Source organism: Amblyomma americanum, chromosome 3 (genome assembly GCF_052857255.1).
Source record: "Amblyomma americanum isolate KBUSLIRL-KWMA chromosome 3, ASM5285725v1, whole genome shotgun sequence".
NCBI classification, from domain to species: domain Eukaryota; kingdom Metazoa; phylum Arthropoda; class Arachnida; order Ixodida; family Ixodidae; genus Amblyomma; species Amblyomma americanum.
In genome coordinates, this window is record NC_135499.1 from 220,689,766 (window position 1) to 220,716,072 (window position 26,307).

Genomic DNA, 26,307 nt, shown 5'->3' on the forward strand with positions numbered 1-26,307 from the left:
AAAAAAAAAACAAGCTACGGACTATGGGACCAGCAAAATGATATAATATATGTGTCTACTTATGCCTTTCTGGGCTGGGCAATCAGAGGATGAGCAAAGGACACAAGGAATATTTTTCATCCGAATGTTGTGCTTTTACCCCAACTGCGATGAAAACATAAGATGGGCAGGGACTGATTTATTGATCATCATGTTGCGAATATGGTTATGAGAGTCATACGCCACTTAGGGGCCTTAAAGGGATAATAAAGGACGATGATTAGAGTGTCAGCCTGCACATTTAGCAAAGCGACTATCAAAAATTATGTCAATGCCGTCAGAATTGGAGAAAAAAACCCGAAGAAAGTGAGTAATAGAAGCCTGACTCGTATCACTGCTTCTAAGCCAAAACGTTGGTTAAAGCACACACTACGGTAATTGGAATAAGCACCATTACAGTCACTTTGCTATGACGCGTATGCCGTTGGACGAGTAGCTCGAGCTGTTGGCTGAGAGGATTTAAAGAATTTGTGTTGGCACAGAAGCAGTTCATTTTTGTTTGATACGTAAAAGCTACAATTTTATCGAGTAACAAGAACCAGTTCACTAATTTATTCAAAAACATAGTTGTCTGTGTTTCTTTTTTCACACCACGAAAGAAACGAACACTCTATCTTCATTACTGGACATAATATTAGGGCCTCCATCATTCATTTGAAACACCGACGTCATTAGGAAACCGTGGAAACAGGGGTCCTCTCTTCTTAGGGTGCGTGCCCCTACGCTGAAGTTTTGTTGCTTGAAGGTCTTGTTTGGGAACAGAGCATGCACGTACGAGAGCGCCTTGTTTCGCGCTGATTAGCATTCAAATCGCGACGCGACCCACTTTCTTTGGAATTCTCTGCATAAAACACCGGTTCCTTATTTTGCTTTCTTTAACTGCCGCCGTATCTCTCATTTTCTTTTTTTGTTGTTGTTGAATGAGCTGTTAGTTTATTTGCCACGTATATTTTTCCTTGTCTTTCCCTCTCTTTCTCCTCTGCTCTTTTATTCTGCACTCGTACTTCTACCCCGAAGCAGCACGGTTATCTCCCGCCTCGTTCCGCTTCCTGAAAGCCCTACCGCCAGCCTTGACGCGCTCGCAGACGCCCCTGTGGAAAAGACCTTAGGCTGCGCCTGCATACAGTATTGCAATGCAAAAAAGACGCGGTCGCGATCAAGGAAAGAGAAGGAAAAAGGAGCAATGTGCCAGCCGCCGAAATGCTCTCCGATCTGTGAAATTCGTGGGACGCTTGGGTATGCATTTTACGTCAGTACCAGACGCCGCTGATATGTTATTGAAGCAAAACTGTCCATTTAAAACTCCTGTTTTGAACGATTTCGTGTCCCGATCATCAACTTGAACGAAAACGTAAGCAAGTACGCGTGTTCTGCATACAAGCACAATTCTTATTTTCTGCGGGAAATTGTTCTTTTCTCAGCTTCCAAAATACTTGAATAGCCTTTCTCTGCGCAGAATGTGCTGCGTCATCGTAGTTAACGGACGTGCCTCAGACAGTGCCAGTTTAGCTGCAGGCGTCCAGCGAGATAATAATGAATTGTTGTTAAAGGAACTAGTTTAGTGCTTTTCAATGGTTCCGTTTCTCATTTTGTTTTTATGCAGGTTTGTTTTTCATTACCTTGTTACCGGATGAAGTTATAGCTTTATTCCCGTCAGCTGAACGCTTACGCGCCTGTGTCCGTTGTCCCGAGGCAAAACAGCAGCCAGTTTTCCGCGAACCCATAGTGAGCGAAGAAACAGCCCCCGGCGGCACATTTCATTACGCGCCGAACTCATTATTTCGGGCTCAGCAAAGTACACGTCGGAAACTATCGTTTGCAATGAGGCCAGCAGGGCGCACAAGAGACGCTTGCGAAAGAACTTGGATCAGCTAGCGTCTCATGGCGTGCAAGTGGGCTACAAGTGCTCCGCTTTGAGCGTTGCGTGTTCGCCGAAACACAACCGACACTGAAGGCTAGTAAAGCGATCACGACAGGGTCTGTTGAACAAAGAATATCATTAGCATATCGCTTGAGTCTGCACGCGTTGTCACCGTGTAGTCGCACCGACCAAAAATTAAGATGGAATGATGACGTTTCGGCTCCCACACGGGAGCCTTGTTCACAATGAGGCAAAACGTTGCGGTGGTGCCTGTTTTATGCGGCGTATATGCGATCCAAGGCATCTCGCGTAGATAGGTGGCAAATTCCCGTCATTTCGATTGATAGTATGCGCTGTTGTCTGGATGATCAGCGACTCAAGATAGAGCCGTGATTTCATGTCTCTCTCTTTGGCGACCACACGTGCCTCTGCCCAGTTGATGTTGTGGCTGGCAGATACTGAATGCTCGGCAAGCGCATTTTGTTCTGCGCGCCGGTTCTTCACGTCATTCTTATGTTCACGTAATCTGCGTGCAAAATCTCCTGTTTCGCTTATGTATACTGATGGGCAGTCGGCACATGGAACCTGATAAACAACGCCAGGGAATCTTTCTTTCTTAAGCCCGTCCTTGACATTGACAAGTTGGCTTCTCAGTTTTTGAGATGGCACATGAGCAGTGTGCACACCATACGAACGTAAGATACGCGCAAGTGCATCACTGATGCCTGGGACGTATGGGAGAGCCGTTCGCTTTTCTGTGCTTTCGGCTGGCTGCATCCTAGGGCGGTCAAGTTTTCGCTGCATGGAATCGATGACGTGCACCGGGTGAACACAGGTCGTCAAATCACGTCGTATGTGTTTCGATTCAGCCGCTTGGTCTTCCCGCCTGGAACATACTTTCATGCGTCGGAGGAGCGTTGAAACAACCGAACGTTTTGGCAAACTGGGTGAATTGACCTGTAACTGAGGTAACGGCCGGTATATGTAGGTTTCCGGTAAACGCTGAAATGTAATCTAGAGGAATCTCTTGTGACAAGCAGATCCAAAAATGGGAGACGGCCATCGATTTCTTCTTCCACGGTGAATTGTATTGCTGGCTCTATGCTGTTCAGTTGTACAATAAACTATTTCAATGCTTCCCTCTTCATCACGCAAAAGCAGTCATCCACGTATCTTACGAAAACTTTGGGGGCAGGCGTGAATGCAGCGAGCGCGTGGCCTTCGATTTCTTCCATGGTCAGATTTGCGACCGTGACCGTCACCGTGTAGTGTAAGAGAGCGTGAGGTGTAAGCGGTAAAACGTAAGCAGTCCATGCAAAAGTGTTTTTGAATCTTTTATCATCCCGAAAGACGAAAAAAAGTAGAATACAGTTACGCACTCTCAACAATTAGTCTAGCGCCTGACGTGCGTAGCATTCGCCAGATATTATGTGTTGATAATTTTAGGTTTCTGCACCAGAACACCCAGAAAAATTGCAATTAATTTTCCGTCCCCACAAAAGAACGAGTGCAGTCTAGCACCTAGTTTTACGCAAAGTCTTCAAGGCTGAGAAGTGCTGAGGCAGCGACGACGCGCGCACTGTCCCATGCTCCCATATGCATCACCCCGTATAGGCGCAGGCGCCGCACAAAGCCACGATGCCGATCTGGACACGCCCACGTAACGAGGCAGCCGCCAAGGCGCCGGCGTGTTTCAAGGTTGGTTGCGGACGGGCCGCTCTAGCGAACATAACGGGTCCTGCACGGCGTGGTTTTGCAGACACAGCGAGCATAAAGGCTTCTCGACTCTTCGCTCATGTCGCTGCCTTGGCAGTCGCTTCAAGGGCCGCGGTCGCTGTTCTACTTTGGGAAGCCCCGTGAAAAAAGTAGCACCGGGCCTTGGGTGGCCGTTCACGTTCCTTGCTCTCGTTCGTGGCCATCGCAGCGTGTGTCTTCTTTGCCATTTATTCAATCTTTCGGTTTTGCCTTCTTCAGCAGCTCCTTTGTTGTCGTACGGCCGAGTAAAGGACGATGGAAGCGTAACCGTAGAGCCCCAACAGCTCTCCGTAACGGGAGGCGACCAGCTCGTCATCCTTTTTCTGTCGAGCTGGCTGAGAAAACTCGCATTGCTCCTTCTTCTGTTCTTTTTTTTCTTCCTCAGGAAATACAGAAAGTAGGGCTCAGGTAACGTATACCGTCTAAGGGAAGTATATCATTCGCGCATTCTTGCTCTAGTTCAATTTATCTTTCTACTCCGCGGTGTGCGTCCCCGTTCTTCCCGTTGTCCCGTAAGTGTTACGCGGAGGTTGCTCAGCGCAACGTTGTTGCTACACATTAAGAATAGAAAATTACCAGCAGCTGGCGCGCCCTCGTTCGAGGAACGACGAGAAAACGATTCCCTACCCCTTCCCCTGCCCTCTTCTCATTCTGAACAAGCAGGCTCCCGCCTGGTTAGTGCCACTGCGCCAGCGCTCGCGTAACGCGTTCGGAGGCAGCAGTCCATTTGGACGAAACGAAGAGCCGTTCTCAATTTTGGGTTCTTTGCATGCCGTCTTTCTTTTTTCCTGCCTAGACCCGCCTTGCCCTAAGCGGAGGCGGAGGCGGAGGGGGGGGGGGGGGGGGGGGGGTCCTTGCGCCGCCTTCGCTCGCCGCAAACACGGCGGCGGGCGAGGAAGGCACGCGGACGCACACCTCCGTACGCGCACGTACTCTGCTCGGCGGCCCGCCGTGGGTGTTGTGGCGCGCTCTCCGACGGCTCGGCTGTTCCCGGAATCGTGTCGCCACTGGTAGCCTGTGTGTTTGGGCTGAGATTCACCCGGCCGCTCAGGCGTTGGTGCCCGTGCTCTCGCCAGTGGGTCTGGGATTGAGTGCCGCCGACCAACTGGGATTAGCGTCGTCCGAACGGCTCAAGGTTAGTGTTTTGCCTACGAGCACTTGTTTTTTTCTTCAGTTAGGAATGGGAAGCAGGGAGGGGCTAGTTTCATGGCGTTGCCCTCTTTAACCATCATTACTATCAGGCGCAGACATTAGCGTCCACAAAGAGCACCGGCTCCCCCTCTTCGTTCTTAGGGCACCGGAAGTTGGTCACAATAATCTGACAGTACAGCTAACCTGCATCCTGCTAGTACGGTGCACGTTGGAAAGTCTTTACTATTAGTATATATTCGCGTTTTGTCGTAATGATGATCAGCTTGTAGTGGTAGCAAGATACTGGGATGGCGAAAAGAGTGGGAATAAGTTTGTAAGTGGTTTCAATGTTCTGCTGAATCTAAGGCGACAAATTGGGTGCCTAATTTTTTAAAAATTTTGTAGATGCGAAACAACGTCCCCCTTCCCCCCTTCTTCTCGCTAGAAGGCTTGCACTGTGAAATTCTGCGGCTCAGCCGGTATGAGCGTCCGATATCGTCATCACCGACAAACTCGCAGAAAGGAACTGCAAATGCGCAAAGCTGTGAAGTTGGCTGACAAAGCTGCGAGACGGCGTAGAAATTGACGTTTCCAAAAGAGGCGACAGCTGCTCCGCTTGCAGAAAAATCCCTACAAAGCGAGCGCATCTTTGAAGTAGATGAGGCGATACAAGGACATATTAAAAAAGGGCGTCTTGCTTGCGTGCTGCCTATCGCAAAAAATCGCACCTGCTTTTTTGCTCCTCGCACTTGTCTAAGCTTCCTTTGCTTTGAAGCATATCGCTGCAAACTGCTCCTTTATTTCCAGTAATGCAGTTCGGGTTTCCGAAGTGGTCTTCTGAAAACATGAGCATTTTGGGCAGGGCCGCTCAGAAGTGTTACTTAAAAACTGACGGTCCCTGTGAAGTGCTGTCAGTGTAGAGGAACGCAGCACTCGCTTTATTAATCTCTTCTTTTTTCGGCATTAGCCGGTCGTCTCCACGCGAAAGTGTCTCCTCCTTTAGAAGCTTTCTCTCCATTGTAGGAATCGGCGCAATCCTTGTGATCCAAAATGGCGTCTCCAGATTCAACAAAGGGTGACGCTACTCTACCAAAGAAAAGCTATCTCACTTCGCGGTCCTTCAGACGCCCCTACACGCGTCGCGTGCTGCTTTGCGCGTGCGCAAGTGCGCATATGCAGCACGGAAGGATCAGTGTAAAGGAGGTGACGAGGAATCCCGAAAAAAAAAAAGCTAGGTCTCTCAGATGGGAGGAATTCTGTTAGTTGACATTTACACTGTTTGCAGCCTTGTGTCATGACAATGCGAGGCGTAAGCAGCGAGTCTATTCACCTGAGTGCAATTATCAGGTTATACTTTGGCGCTTTTTAAAACTAGTGGCGCATAAATCAGCAAACAAAATTCTTACTCATTTAATTTTTACGTGCATGCGCTTATGTTGCAGTCAAGGGCAGCATGTTTTTTATTTGTTCCTGGCCATTCCAGTGCAGTAATTTTCGTTTCATTAAGCTAGCTTGAAACTGTTAAGGCTCCCGCAAAGAAAAATGTTTTATCTCTCTGTATACTTGTTTTTGAGAACAATACTGTAAGGGCTAGTTTCCCATTACCTCATGGCGTCTGCCTTTCCGCGTTTCTAAAATATTTCACAATAGCGTTCCCACACTTAACGTAAGGCTCTCGCCTACGTACAGGAAGTGCAATAGTGGCTTTCGCAGCATTTCTTTAATGTTTTTCGACCAGCAATAAAACTAAAAATGGCATAAAAGGTGTTCCTGACTTACTGACTTATAACTAGCTCTTTACTTGGCATGAAACACTATAGTGTAAGGCAGAAATTTTTGTTTGAATCTGTGTTTATGAGTTTTTTTGTTTCATGTAGCCGTCCGATATGTTGCACCCCTTTTTCGTCACGCACGAATGAAGATATAAGCAAAAAAAGGATAAAAGTCAGAACTCTTGACGCGGACAGGCACATATACTGAATAAATTGCTTTCATCAGTGCAGTGACAAAGGCCTCCGATCCTATCTTAAGTTCTGAAATCAATTTCCCCTGGGTCCTCGTCTGGTCCCCCCCCTCATTCCATTTCCTGCAACCCCAGCCAAATTAATCGTGTTCCTTTTGCACGCACTCATAGTACACATCACTTCCGTCACAGTGATGGTTGGTGGTTTCACCCTCGATGCAAAGTGCGCGCAATTTGTATGAAAACTCAGCGAAAGAGTGATGCTGGAGCTGGCCACACAATAGAGAATCAGGGACTTATAAAAATATCAAGACGGACATGCATCGATGTATAGCATTCAAAAAGAGCAATTTAATCGACTGCATTTAACACATTAATGGCTGCTACAGGCACCACAAAGATATGCTGCTCAAACTGAACACAACAGGAGACGCCCCCCCCCCCCCCCCCAGACCACTAGAAGCAGCATAAGAAGACGAATGAAGACAAGTAATAACAAATAAACGATAATACACCCACCACCGCAACCAGCTGCCTCTGAACTCTGAATTTTCATCCAGGAGACCTACAATGCGGATTGGGTTCGGGGAAAACTGTGCGTGCGAGGCTCTGTAATGCATTTCTACGCAGAAAGTTTCGAGGAAGAGGAAAAACAAGGAATGTTCATATCGGTCATCATTCCCCCTTAAGGGTACACGCCAGTATGTCTTGAGGGCAGCAACAACAACAAACAAATCCTACATTGTTTTCGTCGGTGTTATCCCGGACCCTTACATCTGTGTTGCGTGCTGCGGAAACATCGAAGCAGGCGCTAACGGATCTCGCCCGGCAAGTGACGTCCGCCCCGTCAACTGCGCTGTAGAGATGAGTGCAGGAGAAGTCCGGGAGCGCGGCAACACAAAGACGCTCGGATGTGTGTTTATGAGCAGCAGCGCGAGGCCAGCGACCTAAAATACTTGGCCCGTAAAGAGCAGGACGCCACAGCACAACGTGCCGCGCTCACGCGAATACATCGGGCACAGTCAGTGCTCCCTTTTGCATCTAATCGCCACAGTCATACCTGCCCTCATCCTGAGTTGCTAGTCGTGAGTCTGTCAGGGATGAGTGTGGCGGGAACCAAGTGCGAGGTGTTCTCTCTGCGAGACGGTGTCGACGATCTTGTCCCGTCATCTTGCAAGGAGACCACCCTTGCACAAATATTTCAGATAGTGTATAGACTGTCCGTAGACTTCTGACTATAAAGTCTATAGACTCTCTATAGACAAATATTAGAGAACAGTTTATAGACAATACAAATGCTATAGACAGTTTACAGACAATCTATAGATTTATGGCCATGCACTTTTAGTAGACTTTTGTCTATGGACAGTCTATAGTCTATGAGTATACAAAAGGAAACATCTACAGGAAGGCAATAGAGTCTATAAGACGTCCATAGACTGTCTATAAACCGTCTATAGACCATTATTATAAAGACGGGTGGCATGATGGGCAAAAATTTAAATGAAAAAGAAGGGAATTACAGGCAAAATGTGTGTACAAAAGGGCGGTGAGACAGAAACCACCATTAGTACGCTCGTGCTCTGTATTTCAGGGTAGCAGCACAGGAGACTTGTAAGGACAAACCGTCTGGTCTACCTCACCTTTTTCGTGGCGATAAACCGTGGTGTAATGAACACAGTCGTAGCCCGTCTCGGAACAATCAACGGGGCTGTGTTTTTCCGAGTACGAAGACAAAGTGTGCTACGCTGCTATTAGTGGCCCGCCTTTGTCATCTTTCATTGCGAGACGAAAAGCTTCCAGGAATACTGATGCCCTTTTTGCCCGACGGGTAGCGACGCGTGGCAACAACGCGAAGACACACCTGTTCCTTTCCCAAAGCATTCCGCGTGTCCGAAACGGCTCTGCGGGTGGCGCGAGACGCGTGCTTACTGTGCCGTTTGGCGGAGTTCCGTTCCTGCGGTGACGTAACCGCCTCAGACGCGTTTTGTTCGTACAACGGTGAGCTAAGTGACTGGGCGAGGGCTCCGCGAAGTGACCTGCTGACATACTTGCAACGCCTTTGTTATAAATGCTAATTGCCTCTCTCGCCGAAAAAAAAAATAAAGAGAAACGATGGCTCTGTTGCGTGTCGTGTCTGACCTTGTGTAGCGGGCATTTTTCTCTTCGTTAGCGAGCCTCCTTTGTTGCCTCTAAGCGTCCGCATGCGGAACGGTCGCTGAGGATGCCCTGCATCCGTTGGAACAACCACGCCTCTGCGCTCGAGGTCTATGCAGTGGGCGGGTCTTTGTTGCTTTTCTTGTTCTTTATTGAGGACGGGAAAGGGGGGGGGGGGGTGATGGTGTGTTTAACAGGAATAATACGGAAACTGAGAGTGCCAACGGGGGCTAAAATATTCAGTGGAACTTCAACGAAGCAAAGTCATGGTTTTAGAACGCTGTTTAATTAAATTATTAAGACTATAGTTGTTTGGAATAACCGCATAATTACTTCCCAAAACGAAAAATCGCAGACTTATATCAAGCAAGATATTACGCTTTTCCACTCATAGCAGATATTGACGTTTTTGTTCAGTAGCAATAGAAGCACTGCAATTTGAAATTACGCGCAATCTTTTTTTTTTCTCTACAAATCGGGCGTTAATGTTGAAAGATGAGCATCGTTCAGTGGAAATAAATTATGCCGGAGAGTGTAGCCGCCTTTTCTTTTCCTGTACCGGTCCCGAGAGATCGCACAAGTACTTCGGACACAGGAATGCGCACCACCTGTGCTGCTTGCTCCCAAGAGGGACGGTAGCTCTTGAGGTGCGAGGAGCTGTTAATGCCTCTTTGTGTTGCCTTGTCGAAGCAAAGAAAGCACACTGCATCCCCTCCCCTCTCCCCCTTCTCATCTGAAGGATGTCTCTGAATATTTAGGCACACTGTAAATGACGTAGCTCTGGCGAATTCAACATCCCCCCGAAGTTTTCCTATTGTACCTAATCTCCGTCATTACCAGTCCAGGTTGGCATCTGTGAACCCACGCGGCTGGTCTTCATCGGAAGCTGACGGAGGAAGACGCGCATAGTATTTACAAGAAACAGAAACGCATAGAGCGCAGACACGAGCTTCGTTTTTTCGTAGACACGGTGGCCGCTAGGGAGATAGAAGGATGGCCGATTCCTGGCGACGCACTGGGCCAACTGCTTCCTCAGGCTGCAGAGGTGCAAGGAGGCGGTGGAAAAGAAGCGGAGAGAGCAGCAGGTGCTTCGCTTCGGAAAAAATGGGAAGCTTGTTGACGTCGAGGATTTGAGCGCGTGTGGCCGTGGTCTCCCGACCTTAAAGCAGGACATCCGGTCAAGGCCACATTGCTGTGTTCTCATGAGGCCGAGCCTTTCCCCACTTCAGAACGAAGAAGAAGAAAATACGTGAATAATAAGTAGCTCGCGGCTGACTTCCTCTACCATAGCAAAGGGAAAAGGCAACCGAACAAGAAATCAGAGGCAAGGCGATGAGCTTTCTTTTCACAGTATCGTCATGCTGCAGACGGGATAAAGTAACGACCATAAAAAGAAGCTGTTGATGTTTTCGCAGCCGTGCACATTCGTCTAACTAGACTGCTACCTTTTTGACCGTCGGGAAGCTTGGCGGGAAACAGGTTCAAGTTTTTCAGCAACACATGCTAAGGTCTGACTCTCGGCAGGGCAGCAGTAACGAGAAGGAAAAGGGACAGGCTGTCGGTAGCTGAAGAAATTCCTGTTAGTTATTCAGAGATGTTTTGGCACTCTAATTGGCTCGCCTTACATGCTGAGCGTCATGTCAACTTGTGAATGTCAAATGTATCCGGTAACCTTGGCATGTGTACATATGTAAATAAAATTTTTTCTAATCAGACGAGGTTTCTTGCCGGCTGCTTCGTCCCTCTAGAGGCTATGGTGAAACGGAAGTCTGCGAGATTGCCAGTGTAAAGGCGCGCTCACATTAGCGGGAAAACGCGCACCGCAGGACGTTTTCCGCGTGCCGCTTCCCGCGCAAGCCGGTTTTTCTCCCGCGGACAGCCTGCTGTGCCGTCCCGCAGAGCGATGGGTCCGGTACCTATTTTTCCCGTGCCGCTGACGAGAGCAGCCAATGGGCGCCGACCGTGAACCGTGACGTCGGTCCCAGTTCAGTGACGCCGTCGGCGGAGGCGGAGGCTGCGCGCGTCCGGCCGGCCGGCCGGGCACTCGGCGGCTTCTTTGCCAGCATGAACATGCGACTTGAGACGGTGCACAAGCGACGGTGCAGAAGCAGCGAACAAACAAGTATAAGTACGTTTACTGCAGCCAACAACTTATCGCTCAAGCCAGCCATCCTCGAGACAAAAAGGGCGACGGGAGGGGAGCTAGCAGACGATCAAGACGACGTCGCGAGAAAAGGGTGCGCTTTCCAGTCTTCTCTGGTGTCACGTGACTATCCCCTTCTCTTTCTGCTCGTTCGGGTCCTCCCTCAGCGCCTCCTCTCTCCACATTCCAAGACAACCGCAGCGAGAAAACGCGCGCAGTGTGAGCGTCATTCTGAGGAGCTGCGAGGCAGCGTCGACGTTGTTGCTGTGCCGGCGCGGGAAGCTTCCCGCTAGTGTGAGCGCGCCTTTACGGCGCTGTCCGGTGGCGGAGATTGCGACAGCTGAAGGAAAGAGTTACGCAGAAATGCCTTTTGTGACGCAGGGCTCCCGTGAGAAGAAAAAAAAAACCCTAATAATAGCCTAATACCTGCCCCGATATCCTTTAAAGTTTAGCGCGAGCAACTAGCAAAATAAGAGGACTAAGTAGTCCTCTAAAATTTACAGCGCAGCAAAATTCTCCATAGTCCTGCTTCGCAACTGTTGTTGGCTTTTGCAAGAGTTTGAGCAACGCAGTCGTTAACAAGCATTTTCTTCGCATTTGGATAGCTTTTATGACATTACGGGAGCTGTTACAATTTACGCCTTACAGCATGCAGCAATGATATCATGAAATCAAAACGTTGGTGCAACTTTCAAAGCGAAAGTCGGTACTCATCGCATGCAGCAGTCACAAGCTATTCCTGAATTGTTTAGTTTTCGCCCATCACTTAAACTGAGCCATCTTTCGACGTTTTTGTTTTAGTGGTTTCCACGGGACGCTAAAGAGCGGTGATTCACTACAGCTACGAAAACGCCAAGCAGTCGACGGGTCGCGTCAAGTTGAGTCCCGTTCCACAGTGGTGAGCCATCCGAAGAAATCGCAAGCAGATGAGACGCAGGCTTTCAGTTAATCGAAGATAGTTATCAACAGCTAGGGTCACTTTCAGCAGTACGTAGTCGGCTCACAAGACGCCTCTGCACTTTGCGATTACTCGCCTTAATTGGGACAGGGCCACAGGCGCCACTGCTGAGACGCTTTGGACTACGCTTGCGTGCAAGCGGACAACCGGTAAAAAAAGATGGCCGCTTCAGTTGAAGTGTGCCAGGTATGCCTGCCCCAATGCAGATAAAAAGAAAACAGCTCGATAACACATGAAAAATCTAAGCGCAGGAGAGCCGGACAACGTTATGAAGGTGTACAAGTGGGCGTTTAGACGGTCAGCAGAGGCTGATGATTGCGCCAAGAGAAGAATGCTAATAGCACACGAAGAAATCGCCTGGGCCTGAGCTCGCTTCCAACGCCCACTTAAGATTGTTCCGAGCCATTTGTCTTGCATCAACGCTCTATACCTTAAGCTGTCAGCGCGTGAAGGCAGTACTGAGATACATATATTTGCTTCTCAGGATTTGGCGGACTACTCTATCTGATATTCCCAATTTTTAGTTTTTAATAACGTTTCTGAAACTTGAAAACAACTTCTAGCAGAACTCACGGTCGTCTAGCGATGCCTCCTTCTTAGAGCAGCTGCAGTCTCGAGCATCCACGCTGTGCAGAAGTCGGAAGCGGTGCACGTCAGTGTGACTGGGTCACCCTGGGGCAGCGTCACATAGATGTTATTGTGCGTTTCTTGTCGTGCGGGATTCTGCCTCATTTATATCGCTACACAAGACAATCTAGCCGGCAGCTTCGAGCTGAACAGTCAAGGCGCGCCATCACATGGGGTGAACGTCCTTCTGGCCACGCGCTTCTATGGCTTCGCAGTGATTGAATGAGTGGGTGTGAGAAAGTAAAGGAGAACTTCTTTTTCTCCTTTCCTTAATAGAGCGCGGCTCAGGGGAAGTGGTGAGAAGGAAACGGGAAAGGAAGGGGAGAGACAATGTCATGAAGAGGAGGAGAGAGAGACGCAGGAACAGAGTGGTGCCTAAGGAACTGGGGTGAGCCCAGTGGCATCGTCATGGTGAAACCGGTTCCGGAAGCAGGCACGAGTGGTGTGTTGGCAAAAAATAGGTTGTACCGGGCTTCCAAAGGGATCTTGCGACAATGCCGCGCTGTCCGTTGTGAGCGCAAGAAGTGCAGAGCAGACATTCCGGAGAACTGTTCTCTCCACAAAAATCACAGGCCGGTGAGGAAATTTTTTCAAGTCGGAACATGCCCGTTGGTGTAGTGGGGGCTTGTTCCCGACAGAATAGGTGCCGCTATGGTAGAAGACGTAGTCGCCTTCCGGAGACAGTTCTTCTGTCGGGTGGTTGGAAGTGTATTTGAGTGGGCGATGCGCAGATTGATGTCATTGTATTGATGACGGGAGTGCAAGAACTGTGGGCTGTTTTGGCTAGGGCGCCCTCTTCTCAACTGATAGGGATTGACTGGTTCGATGCGGGGAAATAAAGAAATGCAAGCCCTGAAATGTGTGGAGATTGGGAACTAAAACTGCGGCTATTTGGTGCGTTCCCCCTGGTCTTTTTAGGCTGGTCAGGGCTCCGCCGGCGTTCCACATGATTGCGACAAACTATTGCGGACGGAGCACAGTTAGAAGATCCACTAATAGACGGAGGCCAGCAATCTGCCCCGCCGTCAAGCTAGCCTCGTGTAGCAGGTGGCATTGCTTCAAGTTGTTGAGAAAAGATGGCACTGACAGTGATTGGCTGTCTTCGGTCAGGCCGCGCTAGTTCGTCACTGTAATCCAAAAGCCATACTGCAAGAGATTAAATTAGACGTTGTAGCTTACTATAAGACGCAGGCAGGTTATAAAGCTATAAACGTTGGCCATCATTTGATGGTGCTTTCGTATAGGACGTGGCAGTACGATGGTGGACCCTGAAAGGTCGACCAAAATGTCTTTGTACGGAGCGCATTATTTTCTCATCGATGTGTACAGTTGGTTGCAGGAGACGTCCAGCGGAGCAGTGCTCTCAGGAGCGTGTTGCAATACGTCGATGGAGAGGAAACATAGTAGAAGCAGGAACGTTAAGAGTGGCAACACTATCATTGTGGACAGGGTGCCAATAACCTAAGATGCTCTTTGTAGGCTGACCTGCCAGCTTTTTCAACTCTGACGGTTGGGAAAAGACAATTGCCGGAACTTGCATTAAGCGCGTGATGGCCGTGACGCTCTATCGGAGGATCGCTCTTAATGTAGCGCACACCACGTGGCCTCCGGCCAGAAGCTGATTTAAGGCAGGAACGAAGCCCATAGGCGGGTGCCTGTGTAGGGGACGCAAGTTGCATAGTGGTCTATAAACCGGCCAATTAATATCCCTTGTCGACGCCGGCGTAGCCGCTGAGGTTGCGGGCAATCACCCGAGCCCCAGCTGGGTCTTAGGACTTATGGGGAATTAGTAGCCTTAGGCCTTGCTGGTGTCGTAATCCGGGATCTTAGGCGGGTTATCCTGCAGGAATGAAGACGAACGATAGGACAGAGGTCACTGACAGGAGACCAAATGCACAATATATTTAGATATTTACATTTTATATTGGTAATCAGAAATACTTATAGAGAACAGTAGCTGGTAGGTTACAAGTAAAAGAAGGCTCCGGATCAAAAGCTCATCCGCGATTGATAGGCTTTGGCCTAGTTTTTCCGCCTGTTGCTGCCAAACCGGTCATCTCGTTGTTCCCGTGGTGCCCATTGGTCTGCTGTCCATTTCGAAGCCTTGCAGATGGGTAGCGAGCTTCTATTCGTCGATCACCCATGTCACACTTATAACTTGAGCCTGTTGCTGACTTCGAGGCACGTCTCGAACGGCAGTTGCCCTCCTCTATGTATAGCAGTATGGACCTTCCGATCGATGACGGCCCGGACGGAGCTTACGCCCCCCCCCCCCCCCCCCAATTGCCAGGTGCGGCTGCGACATCTCGAGGGGACCGGTTCCTTCTAAAAAAGAGCATGTGTGGATGACACTTCGTGTTGAGAAGGAGTAATCCGTCTGGATCAGCCTGTAATTCTTCAAGTCGGCTCGTTTCCGGCCGTTGGACGTGAATAGAGTGAAAAAAAAATGCTCTGATCACCACGTGTCGGGAGCTTTAGCTCAAATGTACTCCCTCAAATGTAAGACAGAGGCGTTGACACACCTGCTATGACACACCTGCTACCTTCGCGGTAGAGTTGGAGAGCCTGCGTTTTATAATGTAGAAGAATCTAGCTTCTTTCATGCCGTTTAGCATTGTTTCATGCGGAGTGCATGGTCGGTTGCCTTATTCCTTGTGGTGAGAGTTAGTTGCACATATTCGTCGCAAAACCTCTAGTACGCTAAGCAAACAGCAGCCCTCTTACATGTGGCTCCCACCAGGCAATGCCGCTGCTTTATCGGCACTATACGCGCTCCAAAGTCGTTACAAACGCCATTCTGCCAAAAATGGGTTTCACAGTTCCAGACTTGCTGGACCAGAGGTGCCGCTGTGGCTCACGATTTATATTTTTAATTCATTTTTTTTGTGCTTGCCTCAAGGGAGAGAGAAAAAAAAGTAAAGGCAGAGGCAAGGTGGGTACAAACTTTTAATTGGTTCTTCTCTCCCGCCGCAGTCCCGCAAGGCTCGAGAATGGCATGCATTATGGCGTAACGAGGATAAACACCGGAGAGAGCCTGCCCGTACCGTCAAATTTGGAAACAGTTAATATGTTGAGTGCAACGCACCATTTCAGCGAGCAATTGTTTGCCTAGCGCCCACGTTGGACCTCATTTATTTTTCACGGGCTCCAAATGGCAACGTTGCTGCGCCTATGGATGTTTCGTTCTTCGTAGCGCTTGTGCAAAGGTATTTTGTTAGTTGCTGTAGAACTGGATTCGCGATATATTGAGCACGTTAATGTGGACGCAGTGCAGTGCCAGCTCACTTACATTCGAAGCGCCCAGTCAGGGTTCCGATGTTTAGCGATGAAAATATGTGGTTAATAATAACAGCAACCCGGAAATGATGTAAAATAAAAGAAAGGTGATTTTTTTAAAGTGGAGGGTTCCAGAAAGGAGACAACAAATTGTCAAAGATTACGGCCTGTCCGCGTGTTCTTGCGCCTGGTCACTCTGGATGCCACACAACTGACCTTCACATTCGCCGTAGGCAGAGAGTGTCGGCAGCTAAGCCTGACCACGGCGAGTATGGAGTGCGTGCGTCACGAACGTGGTCTGCTGGATGACCGACTGTGGCCAAATGATTCCTGCGAAGACGATGCTCTTGCAGCAGAAAATATGGACAGCATCCACATTTCACGACTGCTGGTTCATGTACGCAAGCTGTGGCCGTAGCATCGTGCTGTGTGCCAGAGCATCGTCGACAGCCAGGATTGCTCCACTAAGCTAAACATGAGCTTGATCCCAAAAGCCCGTCAGTCAAAAGTTGATAATGAATTAATTAGCGGCGGCTTAACTTGGCTAACCCTGTAATCCAGCGGAAAGCAGGGACACTAGCTAAGCGTCTGAGGCTCGTCCATGGCAGCTCCGCTACACGCTCGCGACAGCCGTTCTATATATACCCATACGACCACGTGGCTATGAGATGGTATCATGTAGTCTTACGAATGAAATTGTTAAGTGGCGACATGACGATAATTTTTACTATACCTTCAGATTTTTTCGACGCTTTTCGCTGTTTTCACCTAGATGGATGAGCTTTCGGCACGTGCTAACCACTAAGGGGGATGTCAGAATGTCGTGAATAAAAAAAGACGGTTTCCCGCGGAAAATGTGTAGGTAGATGGATTATACTGAGTCTCGCTTAAGGAGTTTGCTCATGATTGCCAAATGCTCTAATCTGTTTTAAGTTATAAAATATCACTCAACCGCAGGCTGTGCAGTCGTAGCAGTAGTAGGTCGTTCAGAAGACGCGCCTCTTGCAGGCGAAAGATGGCCGTAATATCTCCATCCTGACCGCAATGACGGCATTAAAGTGACGCAGTTCTGTTCGATTGAGCGCATAGTCCCTATCCGCCAGTGTCGCGGTTGTTTGAACAGTTTCACTATAGCGTGCAGGGCGTCTTTTATATTGGCATTGTCACTAGGCTGATGTGGTACCTTCTCGGCTAGAAAACATTAGAATGGACACAAATCGATAATAGATCTTAATCATCGAAAATGGAACTGACGCTACATTGACGCAACAACCTACTGTACACACAGTATCGGAGCTGGCACAATTCTTCTCGTAACCGGATTGTAGCGAGTTTAATGCTCGTGTGTTGCCAGTTTCGAACAATAATTTCGATGAACTAAGAGTGTGTCCGCAAAAGGTTGTTTCTTTTCAGCAGCTATTAAGATTTTATGCACGCCTAGAGCCACCAGAGAGTGCCTTAATTGTCTTTGCTTACGACACAAGGTGGTATTCTGCTCTCCCCGTGGACGTTATACTCATGTTTTCATTTTCTTAACAAAACCATTATTGCATCGACGAGATCGCCTTTTCTATGTTATGTGTTAATGCTCATGCTATTCATAAATACTAGCGTAGCTTATTATTTGCAGGATGAGCACATTGGCAAAGGTTCTACTGCCATGTTGTCTTGGCTGCATTTGTAGTTTTTAAAATGGTTCTTTGAAAGGTGGTATCAATTAAAACAATGCTGCTGAAGCCTGAAATAATAGGAAAGAAAAAACGAGACAATAAAATACACTATTTTATCCCTAACTCCACGCGGACCTGTCGGGTATAGAATTCTTAGAGCGCTACTCGCCACGAGTTTCCTCTGCACTAAGCTCCAGAGACAGGATTTCCACTTCGGTTTAAAAAATGTATGCGTTTTTCGCAGCCTTTCATTAATCAGCCTATGCTGCTAAAGCAGCAAGTTGAGATTTCGGGTGAAAAAACATTCGTGCCCTGAGTGATTGTGGGAAGACGAGAAGATAATAAAAATAAGACTAGCTTTCGCTTGCAAAAAAAGAACAAAAAATAAACTAACGCAATCTCATTCAGATGCATTCGTGCGCGTTTAAGGAGGGCAAGCCGAGCTACAACGATGAAATTTGGCGAAGTGTTCGCTTGTGTGATCATGTTTCGGAATTTCTTGTCTCATTAGTGGAAATGTCCGGGCACAGAAAATTCCAAAGGTATAAAACTGAACCATAGGTACGTTCGATAGCACGAAACTGCAGTTTTTATCGAGCGGGTCCTTCCGACGTGCGACCAGTAAGAGCCCCCAATTTCCTGCTTTTGTTTTGTTGTTTGCTTGATCAAGTCATCTTATGTCTGCTTAGAAAACGTTGTAAAAAATGAAAACACCTCGCAGTTTGTGCTTTTCTTTCCATTGTTGCAGCGATTTACCCCCTTTATTTTCTCTCTCTTTTTTTCACAGTTCTCAGCTGCGAGCGGTAAACGGGCTCGTACTGCGACTGCGTTTAATGAACCACCAGAAGCAAGCAATGCACTTTCATGCGCTTACTTACATGGGAACATGCGCTCACTGAAATCTTTTGGGCAGGCAACGCACTCAATGGGAAACGTAACTGCGTGAGTTTTGGGACAACTCTGAAGGTGTAAAAATCGCCTCATACTTCTGGCGGCCCAGATGATTGAATACTCATTATGCCTCCTTACTCAACAGGAGTGCACAGCGTTCGAAATTCCTAGAAAAGAAACGGCAATGCTGATTTGCTGATGCTTGAAGGATTCTTCATCTCGCAAGAATGACATCCGAAGCAATGTTAGTGCTGTTCATACCTTTCTTTTTCTAAAAGATAACAATAGTATAAGAAAAAACAGCCATTGTAGGGTTAGTGGTCGTAGGTCCTTAGCACTGAGTGGACTTATTGCCAAGAACACTCCGCATGAGACTGATAATGGGCTTTTATGTGAAAGCGATAGCGCTCTTGCAACAATGGTCCACACAGCGGAGCATCGCAATACCAAAGGTCACGAAGGGTCTTTTGGCATGTCTTCTTCGAACGGAAGAACCTCCGCATCCTTGTGAACGATGAACAGGAACGCTTTCTGGCGCTTTTTGTTTACGCTTACAACAAAAGGGGTGCCACACCACCGAGATAAACTGCCTCCATGTCATGAACAGGGCGGCCAAGAGCAAAGTTATGTTGCTCTGTGCAAAGGCGTTTTATTGAAATATCCGCAGCTAGTGTGTCACATGTGCAGTGAGACGCATTAAGTGCTTACTTCTCAAAACTCTCATGAGCAATATTTTCTGAACCACCTTCATCTGAAGACACATTTCGCATAGAAATCTCACCTCGCGTGACTCCTATTTTCTAGTTTCTAGCTCGTCTTAGGACCTGTGCAGTTTCGTTCCCATTAGCAACCTACCCGGCGAAAAGCTTTCTTAGTAGGTATGTGCACTTGCTGACTTTCCTGACGACTTTTCTTTGCCCTGACGCCAGTAAAATTTATGAGGCGGACACGTTTTATTTTGTTCCCTACCACCGTTCACAATGGCTCTCCTGTGATACTCCGTTTCTACACCTTTGCCTATGTACCCCACTAAAAATTATGTACTCTGCTTTATATTTTTATCCCCTCACCCCTTTCTCCCCCCTGCAGGGTAGCAAACCGGGTATTCTTCCGATTAACCTGCTTGCCTCCCCCCCCCCCCTCCTCCTCCTCCTCCTCCTCCTCCTCCTCCTCCTCCTCCTCCTCCTCCTCCTCCTCCTCCTCCACCTCCTCCTCCTCCTCCTCCTCCTCCTCCTCCTCCTCCTCCTCCTCCTCCTCCTCCTCCTCCATGTACTGGCAGTATAGAAGCGCGTCGGTCGCGTGAAAATTCTTGTCCTTCGGCCACTAAATCTTACTGTTATTCGGTAGCGCGAAAAACGACGAAAGGCACTCTTCGCGGAGGTATACTTCATGGAAAACGAAGTTTCATCAAACTAAAGGCGTTCTTTCCGCTGCCGCAGACGACCGTCAACGGAGCTTACAGATCTCGCTCACGAAGCAAAAAGCACGTCCTTTAGTACACAATCTGGTAGTGAACTTCAATGCTTCGGTTTTCAAATTTCCTTATGTAGAATTTGCTGGCTTTCTGCAATGTCGTTCATCATGGAAAGCTGGTAGCGTCGTGAAAGCCACAGCTGGCATTCACAAGTCAGGGACTAACTGGTCCCAATAGTTCGCACATTTACACGCCGTTTCGCCGTTACGTTTCGTTACGTTTCTCCGTTACGCTACGTTTCGTATTTAGACGAATTGTTAACCCCACTCCTGCAATAGCCCTAATAGGGGCTGCAGTAACTAAAAATAAATAACGAAACAAATTAGGGAGGTCTGTAGTGGGTTGGTGAATTTGCTGCCGCATGTTGAGACACAATGAGTGCCGAAGTGACTGGCGTGAGCCATTCGCGAAGCGTTCGCACGGGTGCACAGATCTAACAATTTAGCTCCTGTTTTTCTGACGCCAGCTATGAGACCAGAGAGAACACGAGCTAAGGTTAAAACCAATTATATCTACAACGCCGAAATGGGCCGCTTTCTTTATATTTAGAGCCAGCATACAGGCTCGCGAGGCCCGTGAACATAGGCCCAGTTCTAGGACGAACTGTAGCTTTTGAGTGAGAGTCGTCAATACAACGTGCTCTTAAAACAGAGGAAAAACGCTAAGGCGCCCGTGTGCTGTGCGATGTCAGTGCACGTTAAAGATCCCCAGGTGGTCGAAATTATTCCGGAGCACTCCACTACGGCACCTCTCTCTTCCTTTCTTCTTTCACTCCCTCCTTTATCCCTTCCCTTACGGCGCAGTTCAGGTGTCCAACGATATATGAGACAGATACTGCGCCATTTCCTTTCCCCCAAGAACCAATTATTATTATTATTATTACACCCCCTCCGCTCTTTTGTTCTTTTTATCCGTCAGAGAAATTTGGCCCATTGTACGCGACTGGGCAGATCTTGGCGTCCCCGCGGCAGTGCAGCAGTGACGTCCAAAGTGCACGTAGCTGCACAGGGTGTGGGCGAACATTCATGCTGGCGGCGTAGTGAACATGTTACCAGCTCCCTCGTTTAACCCCGCGCTCCGCGAGGTGAGGAAACTAGCCTGCCGAAGCTCCTGTGTCCCCTCAGAGCGACTGGCACACTGGTGTCGCTGCACAACGTGCTTTGCCTGGCCTATTTGTTTATTTGACCACTGCGTCTGAAACCTCCGTGCTCAAACTGCCTTCACTGTGTTTGCTGCCAGCAACACAAAAGGAACAGAATCACCTATGCCGCAGCTGACACCGCCTCGTTGCTCTTGAAGTTAGGATGGTTAAACTAGACGGCGGCGGCAAGGCGGCGAAGAAACTCGGCCTCTGAACGGAATGTAACGGCAGCAGCATGCTGCCCGACAGCAACTATAGAGTGAGATTTACGGGCGTGTCGTGGAGGGGTTGGTTATGCGGTTTTGTTTTTTATTGTTCAGTGTATTTTTTAAACTTTCTTCTTTGAAAGTGGGAACCAATCTGGAATCTCTCTTCTGGAGAGTTTCTTAAACCGATCCTTTAAAGCAACGGCAGCCTTGCCAGGGGAGAAAAAAAAATCCGCGTCTCTGTTGTGCCCGAGACGTGCACTCAAGCACAGATGTCACGTCTTGTTATCGATAGCCCTTGCCCTTACGTGCAGGACCTGAAACAGCGTCAGCCGTACAGTGTACATGGAGTGTATTGCTTTACGTCAAATCAGTGCTGGACCCTGTTAGTGCATGTTCTGTAAGGTTTGAATAGTGAGCCCGCCATGAGTCCAGACGGGGGGGGGGGGGGGGGGGGAAGAAAAATGCTTTTCAGTATTGCGATCAAAGTATGGAGTACGCGGCCCCAATACGTTTCGCGTCGAGCTGAATGAACCGCCAAAATTTTATGCCACGAATTCTATGTGGCGAAAAATAAGTTTCAGGAGCACGAAACGAAATCACAGGTATACTGTCTAAAAAAACAAACAAAGAGAGATAGAGGAGGACGGCAGGAAATATGCTCTCAACAAAGAGGCATAGAAGCTGGAAGAAGGCCAACGCACCAATCTATGGCGCTCATCCACTTCAATAAAAGGGAGTCCATGTATGACAGCCTAGGCCCGATCCGGAAGCGGATTGTGCGGTGCTTCCGTTAGACGTGGCGGACGTGCTGCATCGTCCTCAAAGCCATGAGGCAGCCACCCGGATGGTTGGCTTTGGTTTCTGCGCTGCTGCTCTTTTCTCTCTTGGCGCGTGCAAAGTGTATAGAGAAGAATGCATTTTTTTGAAGTCACTGTACTTTGCATGCGTTTTTCTCGTGCATTCCTCCCATATGGTTTTAAATGCCATACCCTCCCGCATACCGGAAAGCACTGCCGCTCTGCGCTTGTGTCCTGCACGGGACCACGAAATCACCTTGCACAGAAATGCATGTGCCGTCCGATGCGCGCACGAATGGCGGAGGTGGCCAGGGGCGACGCCCTCAGAACGGCGGGGGTGCACGCATGGCAGACGCAGTTCGAGCTTGCAACAACAGCGGCAGGCGATTGGGCGAGACGTACAGGCTGTGTCAAAAAAGAGCCCAAATAGTTTGCTTTTAAGCTGTGCATCCACGCGGCCCTTGTAGCATCGATGGAAGTCCTAACACTGTAAGAGATGATCTTGTATGTTGTAAACTAGGAAGCGCAAAATACCGGACGACGGAGAGAGTAAGAGACACAAAAAACAGGTTCACGAGCGCTTCCTAGTTTACAACATGCATCACCAACTAGCCCGGCAGCTTGCTCTCCTGGACGATCTTGTACTTGCGATGTCAGTGTACGTTAAAGAAGCCCAGGTGGCCTAAATAACCCGAATCTCTCCATTACTGCGTCCCTCTTAGCCTGAGTTGCTTTGAGGCGTTAACTCTATAAAACTATAACCAAAAATTATTGTATCATCGGTGCCCTCTAAACAGAAATAAGTAAAAAAAGGAGTAATCTGTCCTTTAGCGCACTCCCGTTTAAAAAAGGCAGTCCGTTGAAGGACAGCTTACTTCCTTTTCACTCTCGTGTAGGCGTACTAGTGTTTAGAGTGTGCAAGTCCTAACTTTGCGAAGGGTGATGATCTCTCGCAGCTCCTTACTTTTGACGATGGCTGTACTTTCTACTTTCGCAACTTTTTTTTTTGTCTGATACGCTTACGAATGCATCCTTGCATACCGGTGAAAAAACATCAGTTAAACAGAAGCGGTAAGGTCGTATTTTGAAAAAAAAAAAAAGATGGACGATAAAGCGCACCAATAGAAGATTACAAGGTGACACGACGCATGGCTTCCCGTACACCCAGCATCAACGGGGGCGCCTGAAATACGCAGCTTAGGGTTACGAACACAACTGTCCTGCCGAGTTCAGAGTGACAGCGCACCAGCGTTACCATGAACTCAAAACATACAGCGTGCTCACTACACTAAAAAAAATTTGAAAAGAAAAGATTGGTTTATGGGGATTTAACGTCCCAAAGCGACCCAAACTGTGAGAGACGCCGTAGTGAAGGGCTCCGGAAATTTCGACCATCTGGGGTTCTCTTACGTGCACAGACATCGCACAGCACACGGGCCTCTAGAATTTCGCCTACATCGAAATTCGACCGGCGCGGCCGGGACCGAACCCGCGTGTTTCGGGTCAGCAGCTGATCGCCATAACCACTGAGCCACCGCGGCGGCTCTGAAAAGAAAAGAGAAAACACTGTGTTATGTATGCGACCAAGTCGCTGTATAGTCCCTCGCGCGACAGACCATCAATTTTGAGATGTTCCGACACAGAAGCCTCTTGATAGCCAGATTTCGAATGTAAGGCATCCTGAATGAACCACGACCTTTAATTTCCCGCTGCTAACTATGCGGCGTCGTATTTTTCGTACACATGCGAGTAGAGAGAGAGAGAGAGAGAGAGAGAAACGTAAGGACGGAAAGGCAGGGGGGTTAATAACCAGGCGATGCCCAGTATGCTACCCTACACTTGGAAAGAGGAACATAGGAAAAAAAAAGGGAAGAAAGAGCGGCAACGAAATGAGTTTTTCCCGTATCCATCGACCGCTGTGATAAGGGGCAGAGGACGCACACTTACAGCGTAAAGTTTACAGTAGGGACCTGTCCCACCTTCGCATTATAGCGCTTCAACTTTTGCGTTTCTGTGGCAAAAGAATACGTTGTCGCCAACGAGGGCTGCCGGGGAAATTTCTAACGCCTGCTATAGGTTAACATTAGCGCCATTTCACTGCACAGTGCTTTCCATTGCATACGGTCGAAATGCAGCTGCAGTCAAGTCTTTGCGTCGTTCTCAGCAGCAGGATGCGACAGACGTTGAGCAACTTAGGTGGTATGCCTTTGCGGGTTGCTAAGGTATTACATTATTATTAGTCAACAAACATAGACTAATAAAGTTAAGCTTCAAAATCAGTGGAACTCTCTCTCTCTCTCTCTCTCTCTATATATATATATATATATATATATATATATATATATATATATATATATATATATATATTAATCTGACTTTTGTACCTGCTGAGCGTAATTTCTGATACACACGCGGCGACTATACATCTTTAAAAGTTGAACTTCAACGCTTGGAGGAATATGTAAGTGCGGACTATATAGTCTTTTTTTTTTCAATATTGACGATTAAGGCCTGAAACTACCAAGTATTTTTCCTCTATTACGAGGTTATGTAATGCTAGTGTAGTGCTTGCAAATGCATTTTTATGTGCTGGCTGCCTACCTTGCTCCCGCGGGCTGTGTATCAGGAGCGGACAATCTTGTAAACAACTTTTTTTTTCAGCCAAATTGGGCCCTGCGAGCTTCAACCGGAAATAACGGTACTCACATGAAGCACGCAGCTTTAACAAAGCCAGCGTTTCATTCTATTAGATTCCTTTCTTTTTATCGTTTCTCCAGGTTGAAATCCAGCCAGCTCGGTGTCTCACAATGCTTGCACTTTGGTTAAAAACGTGTATCGCGCACTTTGGTCATAGCCTGAAGCAATGCGTTATCGGGAGTGGGGAAAGAAATTATTACATTTGAACAGCTGCTTCCTTTCGCTAGAAGCGCCGGTTCATCAAGCACAATCTGGGTTTACCTGGACGCACCTGTCGTTCTCACAGCTCCTATTCCCGTGCGCCCCTCGGGCTGTTTGAAATGCACTCTTTCAAATGCGCAACACATTTTGCGCATCAAGGCGACTTTTGTTACCTCGGTCATTTTGCATTTATACATTCGGCGGAATTGTAGACGGATGCCTTCTTCCTGCATTTTTCAGGACGTGCATTAATGCGTTCTACTTCAAAGAGAAAGCATTTATGAGACAGTTCTCCTGGGGATGATGAAATACGCAGCCGACTTTACAAGTAACAAACGCATTTTCTGAGGTATCTGATTTTCAGAAACTCTTGAAAGCGTATTTAAATCGCGTGACCTGTTTTACAAAATCAACGAAGAAGAAAAAACAGATAGGCGTGATTAGGATTGTATTCTTTTCCGTTTTTTCTTGCTTCAAACGAGGATTCAGGGCTTCCGCTATGGCTTACTACGCAGAGGCCGGGCATCCCATTACAGCAGTATTGCTTCAGGCAAAACATGTAATCACTTTTACGAGATTCAAAAAACGATTAAAGAACACCCTTTTTGCAAGACTGTTTTCTTGAAAATCTTGAAACGGTCGTTTTTTTTTTTTTCCCCACACACTGTTGACTCGAGAGGGAGCCAATCCAGCCCCATTCCTACAAAATGATATACTGCGTCATGGCGCTTTCTTTTGAACTAAGAATAGCGTGTAAAATTTCCCTGCTTGTCGGATTTTTATTCTCTTTGAGTTGTTTATTTAAAACGACATGCAATCATACTCTGATCCGCATTTCATCCGCGTCCAGATTCGATCTGTAGTTTGTATCACGGAAGTTAAGAATTAATAAAACTAAGCCGAATAGAAAATCAGGTTGATTTGATTTGTATTTTGGTGGGAATCGAACCGAGGACCTTCCTACTGCGAGACGGGCACGCTACCTATTGGCCACAAATGCTCTTTTTCATTATTTATTGCATGGAAGTATAACAACAATGACAGGCTTCTAGCCTTATTTAACCGGGCCGCATTCTGTGAACCCGTCATACAAGGTCACGAGAGGTTAAAAAAAACGGCGCAACTTTCAGACAGGGACCAAAAAAAAAAAAGGACGGACACCACAACGATGTAGTGTTTGTCTTTTCGTTGCCCTGTCTTAATGTTGCTCTGCATTCTTTACCTGTCATGAATTACCAACTAGCCCAATCAGCCACGCTTGCAAGATGCGTAGTCACTCCGGCATCCTGCTATCACTCTGTCCGCGCATCAGAATTC

At 47.9% G+C, this 26,307-nt stretch overlaps 1 protein-coding gene across 3 annotated transcripts in view; it reads left to right on the forward strand.

Moving 5' to 3' along the window:
* LOC144126135 (uncharacterized) overlaps nucleotides 1–26,307 on the forward strand; it is a 159,304-nt gene that overhangs the window by 78,411 nt on the left and 54,586 nt on the right. The window contains exon 1 of one of the 3 annotated variants that reach the window (XM_077660101.1): nucleotides 4,659–4,790. The exons of the other annotated variants lie outside the window; for them this stretch is intronic. The gene's annotated coding sequence lies outside the window, so the exon portion shown is untranslated. Of the gene's footprint in view, nucleotides 1–4,658; nucleotides 4,791–26,307 lie in introns of those variants that run through there. 3 annotated transcript variants of the gene reach the window in all.